A 7,703-nucleotide genomic window follows, 5' to 3' on the forward strand; every position below is an offset into this window, starting at 1 on the left:
GAATCCACATAGCCAGTGACCTACCTGCCTCCTCAGCCTCACCCTTTCAGCTCTACCTCCAGGGAGGCTGGAGGTCAGCATAGGTGAGGGTGGGTGTCAGAGCCCTGTGGGCCCCTGGGGACCTGTGTCCAAGCGGGTACCTTCTCTGCAGCTATGGCAAAGTCAGCTTTAGAGTCTTCTCTCCTTCCAGAGTCATCGAACTGCAAGCAGTACTTCAAAACCCTAGTCCACGCAGTCTTCTTTTTTTTTTTTTTTTTAACCCTCTCTAGGTCAGGGGTTTTGGCCTCAACCTGATTCTCCCCTTCATCTCCTAGCCCCGTGCTTCAGATTCAGGCAGACCTTGCTGAACTTGAAGACCAGGAGACAGCCCACAGATACAGGAGGCTGAGTCCGAGGAAGGAGACATAGGCCCTTCCTTCCTGAGGCCCCAGGAGGGAGACAGGACAGAGACACAGAACTCTCAGTGAACAGAGCAGAGGCCCTGAGAGCTGGGCAGCCAGAGAGGGCAGGGAGAGTGCAATTGGGCAATCAAGGCAAGCTTCTTGGAGGAAAGGGGCAGGGAAGGGTCCATGTCAGGGGAGATCAGCCTGCAGGCAGGCTCTGGAATAGGTGCAGAGTGGTGACGGATTCCAGTCTGACTCCAGTTTAGACAACCACAGCGCCTTTAGGCTTCAGTATCTAGTCCAGGGGAAGGGGGGACATGGGAAGGTGTCTTTATGGCCTTATCACTATGAAGTACAGTTCGTGACTTATCCACCGAGTGTGGATTCAGCGAGATGGGGGAGGGCGGTTTTTTAGGGATAAGGGAGCCCGCACACTCCCATCGCTCCTCTGCTCAGGGAGAGGGGGACGGTAGAAATGACCTGCCTCTCCGGCCAGCACGCACACAGCCATGTCAGCCCCGCTTGGCTCGTCCTGCACAGCCCCGTCTTGGACCGCACTTCACCGCCAGCCGCTCCAGCCCTGGGGAAGCGCCCCGGGGTGTTGGTGCTTCTGACTTCACGGGATGGGGGAAGGACAGCCCTGTGCCCATCTGCTCTCCTAGGCTGCCTAGCAGGCTCCTGTCCACGCTCCCCGCCCCTTCTTCCAGAACCCCATCCACCCCTGCCCCCACTCGATCCGGTTCCTTCCACAGTAGCCCCTGGTCTGGGCGCTGTCCAGGCCCACGCTGGGTGGTCGAGTCTTCACTGGGCTCCGAGCAGAGGGAATCCCCGCGCCCGCCCCAGCCTTGTTGTTCCGGGGGGCCTCTGTCCGAGTCGGTTTTCTCTCCTCTGGCCCCCACGCCTCCACCCTCCACTTCCAAGGGACGCCACCTCCACGAAGGAGAAAGGAAAGGAAATAAAAAGGCACACATTCGTTTCTGTGGTTTCGCTCTTTACTTTGGGACCAGGGAAGGACCACACACAGCCCTGCAGCCCAGGGTTTGGAGCGCCGAGACGCTGAAAGCCCGCACCCGCACCCTCCTCAGACGCCGCCGCCAGGAGGCGGAATCCGGGTTTCTGGGGTCGGGAGTGCGTATGCAAATGAGACGGGCGTGGTTGGAAGATCTCCCAGGAGGCCTCGGGGGTCCTCGCCACGGGTCGGCGCCAGGAGCGAAGGAAAAGGAATCGGATCTGGGGAGGCAAGCCTGGGAGACGTCGTAAGTGACGGACTAGGGTGGGGTGTGGCGAGGCCGCGCTCTCGGAGGCAGGATGTGTGGTGACGGGGACGCTTTCACCTAGACCTGCCGGGGTGGTCCTCGCCGTGGGGCGGTAGAACGTTTTGCAGAGGCGCGCGTCCGGGCTGTCTCGTTTCACCTACCTGGGGGCGGAGCCTGGAAGGGCGTGTTCAGACCTGGCCACGCCCCCGGCGGTGCGGGGCCGCCGGGTAGAGCCCCAGGGATCCCGCTCCGCCCGCCCCGTTCCAGCGCTCACCGCGGCCGGGTGACCAGGTTGAGCTAGTGGCGCAACGGAGGCGTAGTAGCGGCTCAGCTTCTGGGAGGCGTCTTCGCCGGGAGCCTCGGCGCCCCCAGGCGGACGAGCAGGGGCAGGCCACGGCCTGCGCACCGACACCATCTGGGAAGGCGACACTGGGCGTGGGTCATTCCGAGCCTCGACCCTCCACGGCGTGAGGCTGCGGCTGCCGTCGGGGCCGCGCTCCGACGCTCTCCCTCGGCCTGGTGTCGGACCAAGGCTCAGCCACCAGCTTACCTTGTGTTCTCCGGTACTGCACTGTCTCCTGCCTCAGTTTCCTCATCTGTCAGAGGGACAAAGCTCTACCTGACGTAACCCTACTCCCCACCCCCGCGGCTGCCCAGAGAGGTAGAGGGAAGAAGAAGGTTGTGCTGGGGGGACTCCTGAGCCTCCTTCCCACCTCCGATGGCCCCCTCCAGTCCAGTTTCCCACCACTCACCCCCAGCTTCTACCATTCCAGCCTTAGTTTTCCCACCAAACAGCCAGGGTTTCCCGGTACCAGACAGTGCTTGAGCCCCCAGCCACTCACAGCGACAGCTTGGGAAGCAGATGAGCAGGAGGTGGAAGGCGAGGGAAGTCCCAAAGGCTGCACTGCAGCAGGTCAAGCTGAGGCCTCCCCTGCTCAGGGCTTTCCTTGCCGGGCTTATATCCCTGCCTGGAAAGGAGGGGGAGTCCTACGGGGAGGGGGAGCCAGCAGAGGGTGGGCCCTTCTTCCTCCCTCCTTCCACCCCTGCTAGATCGCTGAGCTTGCACCTAGCCAGTGTGTGATGTCTTCACCTGGCAGGAGCTCAGGGGGCAGCTGCCATGCTCAGATTTTGGGCCCCGCTGGATGGGGTACCCAGTCTGAACCCTGTGTTCACCCCGTAGTCCCCCAGGGGCAGGTCTAGCCTTCTGAGGAAGTGAAGCAGTTGGATCTAGACTCCTGGGTCAGCACCTAGGACAAGGATGAGATACTCTCTTCCCTAGCCTGTCCGTGGGTGGGAGTGGGAGCCAGAAGCCTGAACACACTTCCTCCAGCCTGTGGGATCTGTGACCACTCTTAACAAAAGACAACCCTTTTCATCCTCTGCTCAGTAATACTTTGGAGAAGGGCTGAGGAGTGACAGGCCCTCTGAGGGGAAATTCTTTTTCTTGGAGGCAGGGGTGGGGGCACATGACCTTGGCTCCTGACCTGCAATTGATGGTGTCCTCAGGGAGAGGCCTCTCTGAACATTCCATTATGTTCTTTCTCCATTAAAGAGTTGGGAAAAGAGGCAGAAGGGGGCAGAAGCCAGTTCCCTCACCAGAAGCAGCTGAGTCGGCCACCTGTGTATCCAGCCTGGCACACACAGACCCTGGTGCGGCCATGTGTGGCATAGAGCCCCCTTGCCAGGCAGAGTATCCCCACCCCTATGCAGGTGTCATTCAGGGCACAGGTGTCTTATGCCAAGGCTTCCCAAGTACATACCACGGTCCCCAGCCCGTAACAGTGTCCACTGGGCTCTGAAACCCAGATCCTTTGAAGGAAAGGACTTGTGTTTATTAAGCACCTACTGTGCACCAGGTAGTACAGAATTTCAGGCATCACAAGATGATGAGCTGAGTTTATCTCCATTTTTCAGATGAGGAAACCGAAGCCCTGAGAGGTGATGGAGCAGCCAAAGTTACCCATGATTCAAACAGGAAAAGGAGGGTGAGGCAGACCCCAGGAAGAGGACCTCTCAATCTGAGGGGCAGACTCAGCACCTGGAGTAGCCATGGGGTGCTGGAGCAAGGACATGAAGGCTACGTCAGGCCCACCACCCACTCTGAGAGGCCGCATAGGGGAAGGGTCTCTGGACCACCAACCCCTCAACCCCACCTGCCCAGGAGGAGGGAGGAATGTGGGACGGTCTCCCGGTAAAGCCCTTTCAGCTTCCTCTCCCTGGCCTGGCCAGACCTCTAGTACCTCCAGATGTCCCATCAGCCCACAGGGAGTAAAGGGGCCTACTTGTGTAGGCTGCTGGTTCTGAGCCAGCCCCTCCAGCCCCAGGACAGATGGCTGTGGAGCCTGTTTTTAGCGCTGTCCTGAGATGGGAGTTCAGGGCTCTCTGTCACTCTTTTATGGGTTCAATCACCTGCATTCTCCAGAAATGGCTCCTTATCAGCCAGTCAGGCCCTATAGGACCACACATCCCAGGAAACACCAGGGTGCCCTGCTGAGCATGGAGGTGGCAGAGGACACCAGAACAAGGGGACATAGATCCTGCCCTTGGAGGAAGGAGAAAAATCATTCTTGTTAGTGACCCGTCATCCACGGGCAAGGCACAGCCCTGTCCTTCAAGAACCCCAGTCGCAAAGGAGAGACATGGCCATATCATGGGGAGATCCTCAGTCTGAGGGGTTCCCAGAACATGGATACAGAGAGACAAACAGAGACAGTCATTGTCCTGTTTGGAGGGAAGACAGCAGAAATCAAAGAATTGTATTCCTCCACAGAAAGACAAAAGGCAGGTGCTCACCCTTGGATTGCAGGGGCAGTGGGGGCTGGCTAGGACATCTGTGATTCCAGGGGTCAGGGCCCAGAGAAGGACCCTGCAGGCTAATGGGGTCAAGGATACCAGAGAGCAGGGGGCTGTTCGCTCTTTTGGCCCTGCAGCACTAACCGTGGTGGTGATAGGGGTTTCTAGTGCATTGATTCCGGGCAGAGAGATGAAGGAGCCTGTGAGATGGCCACAGGGAATCTGACATCCCTGGAACCCCATCATGCCCTGGAACCCCATCATGTGCTGGAACCCTGTCGTGTCTTGGGGAATATGCAGTCCAAGGACAGATGGGAAGAGAGGAGAGACATCGTAGAAGCTAGAGGGTATGAGATGGCCTGAATTTGGGCTACAACCTCTGAAGAAGTCACTTCCTCATTTATAGCCAAAGTAAATGGGTGCCCTGGTGGTCTCAGTGTGGACCAGGAGCCAGCCTCAAAACCTCTCTATCCATCCCCCAAACCCTCTCTATCCATCCTTCCCCTACCCTCCAATCTCACTCCCCAAGTACAGGGCAAGCTGATTGGTTCCTTAATCTCTACCTCCTTATTGAAGAGCTTATGAATTTGTTGATTAGCAGGGAGGATGTCTCAGCCCTGGATCAATGGGCTTGGCTACCCCCATTCACACCCCCACACCCATCACTGATGCATGACTCAGTGGCTATGAGACATGTCTGGGGGATGGCGGGCCGAAGTCTGTGATGGGGGAAAGTTTAGAAATGATTGTTTTTGTAGATGTGAGACCAGTGCCTGCCTCCAACTTGTCCTTGGAAGGTAAGGGACAGAATCACTAGGACTTCGTCGGCCCCATTTTCAGAGCATCTGGCAAGGCCACCTCAAGTCAGGGAGACCATGGACCTGGACCCCAGCCAACCATTTCCCTTGTCCAGTGGGCTCAAGGGCCACTCATCAAGATGGTGTGGCCTCTGCCATTCATCCCCAGAGGTTTAGAATTCTGCACCCCGTTGCCCACCTGCCTGTACCTGCCCCCCACGCATAAGGCCCGTCTTTGATCAGCGTGTACTGTGCAGCACTGGGCTACTGCCTTCCGCCCACAGGTAATTCCTCATGCCCAGGGTCCTGCAGATAGCAGGTTGTCATACAGCAAGAGTAATTCGATCCTCATTCAACAAGCACTTATTGTCTGCTGTGTGCCAGGCACTGATCTAGGCACTGGGATAGGGCAGTGAACAAGCAGGCAAAACCCTTACTCTCATAGAGTTCACATTCTAGTGATAGGAAATAGAAAATAAGTAAATAGGTGGGCACGGTGGCTCAAACCTGTAATCCCAGCACTTTGGGAGGCCGAGGCGGGTGGATCACGAGGTCAAGAGATCGAGACCATCCCGGTCAACATGGTGAAACTCCGTCTCTACTAAAAATACAAAAATTAGCTGGGCATGGTGGCGCATGCCTGTAGTCCCAGATACTCGTGAGGCTGAGGCAGGAGAATTGCTTGAACCAGGAGGCGGAGGTTGCGGTGAGCCGAGATCGCGCCATTGCACTCCAGCCTGGGTAACAAGAGTGAAACTCCGTCTCAAAAAAAAAAAATAAAAATAAAGAAAGAAAGAAAGAAAGAAAAAATAAGTAAATAAGCATGGAGGCTGGCGCCGTGGCTCACACCTGTAATCCCAGCACTTTGGGAGGCCAAGGTGGGTGGATCACCTGAGGTCAGGAGTTTGAGACCAGCCTGGCCGACATGGTGAAATCCCATCTGTACTAAAAGTATAAAAATTAGCCAGGTGTGGTGGTGGGCACCTGTGATCCCAGCATTTTGGGAAGCTGAGGTGGTTGGATCACCTGAGGTCAGGAGTTCAAGAACACCCTGGCCAACTTGGTGAAATCCCTTCTCTATTAAAAGTATAAAAATCAGCCAGGTGTGGTGGTGGGTGCCTGTGATCCCAGCTACTGAGGAGTCTGAGACAGGAGAATTGCTTGAATCCAGGAGGCAGAGGTTGCAGTGAGCGGAGATGGTGCCACTGCACTCTAGCCTGGGTGACAGAGTGAGACTCAGTCTCAAGAAAATTAAAAACATAAATAAATAAATAAATAAATGTGCATGGAATATGTCTGATAAGTGCTATAGAGAAAAATCAGAGCCGGGTGTGGTGGCTCACGTCTGTAATCCCGGTGCTCCAGGAGACTAAGGTGGGAACATCACCTGAGTCCAGGAAGGAAGTGATGAAGCAAACCATGAAGCTGCTTTGGGAAGAGTGGGAGGTGGGTTTGGGAAACAGTGATGCCAAGAAGGAAGGGATTTTTCACTTTTTATAGTACGAGTTCTCCTCGGAGCCCTCCCTCTTACCTGAAGCTTCTGGAAAACACAGTAACAGATACCCGTGACATCGTGCATGCCCAAGGCTCAGGCTTTGCTCTAGAATAGAGATAGGCAAACTTTCTGTAAAGGAACAGATAGTAAATATTTTAGACTTTGTGATCCATACAGTCTCTGTTGACACCGTCAGGCTCAGCCATTGTAGCTTGAAAGCAGCCACTGAATACACCAAAAAAAGGAATGGGTGTGGTAGTGCTTCAGTAAATCTTTACTTACAAATGTTAAAAGTTGAATTTCAAATAATTTTCATGTCATACAATTTTTTTTAAGTTTTTTTCAACTGCTTACAGATTCAGTCACTGTAAAAGACACTCTTTTTATTGAGCTCAAGGGATTCTCTGGCCTCAGCCACTTAAAATGCTGAGATTATAGACATGAGCCACTGTGCCTGGTCTAAAAGGCTTTTTTTTTTTTTTTTTTTTTTGAGACAGTCTCAGTCTGTCACCCAGGCTGGATTCAGCTCACTACAACCTCTACCTCCTGGGCTCAAGGGATTCTCCTGTCTCAACCTCCCAAGTAGCTCGGACTATAGGTGCCCACCACCACACCTGGCTAATTTTTGTAATTTTAGTGGAGACAGGGTTTCACCATGTTGGGCAAGCTGGCCTTGAACTCCTGACCGCAAGTGATCTGCCTGCCTTGGCTTCCTAAAGTGTTGAGATTACAGGTGTGAGCTACCACATCCAGCCCCTAAAAGGCATTTTTAAGCCACGGGATGTACAAAACCAGGCCCACAGGGCTATAGTTTGCTGACCCCTGGTCTAGAAAGGCAAGAACTCAGCTACCTCTGCTCTGGGTTAAGTTATCTGTTTACCAAGAGTTGGTTGGGTGTGTCTGTAGCCTGTTTATGCTAGGTGCATTTGTCATTGTAATCATGTAATTGAATTAAACATGACATAAACTGATGAAATAC

The 7,703-nt window shown here is 54.7% G+C and overlaps 1 long non-coding RNA gene across 1 annotated transcript; it reads right to left on the reverse strand.

Moving 5' to 3' along the window:
• Positions 1-1,361: 1,361 nt before the first annotated feature.
• On the reverse strand, positions 1,362-2,580 carry LOC120366838 (uncharacterized). Its single transcript, XR_005581372.2, has 3 exons — positions 2,482-2,580; positions 2,190-2,235; positions 1,362-2,054 (listed from the first exon to the last, which is right to left on the reverse strand). It is a non-coding gene; the product is annotated as an uncharacterized LOC120366838 (long non-coding RNA).
• Positions 2,581-7,703: the final 5,123 nt, after the last annotated feature.

Source organism: Saimiri boliviensis, chromosome 17 (assembly GCF_048565385.1).
Source record: "Saimiri boliviensis isolate mSaiBol1 chromosome 17, mSaiBol1.pri, whole genome shotgun sequence".
In the NCBI taxonomy this organism is placed as follows: Eukaryota; Metazoa; Chordata; class Mammalia; order Primates; family Cebidae; genus Saimiri; species Saimiri boliviensis.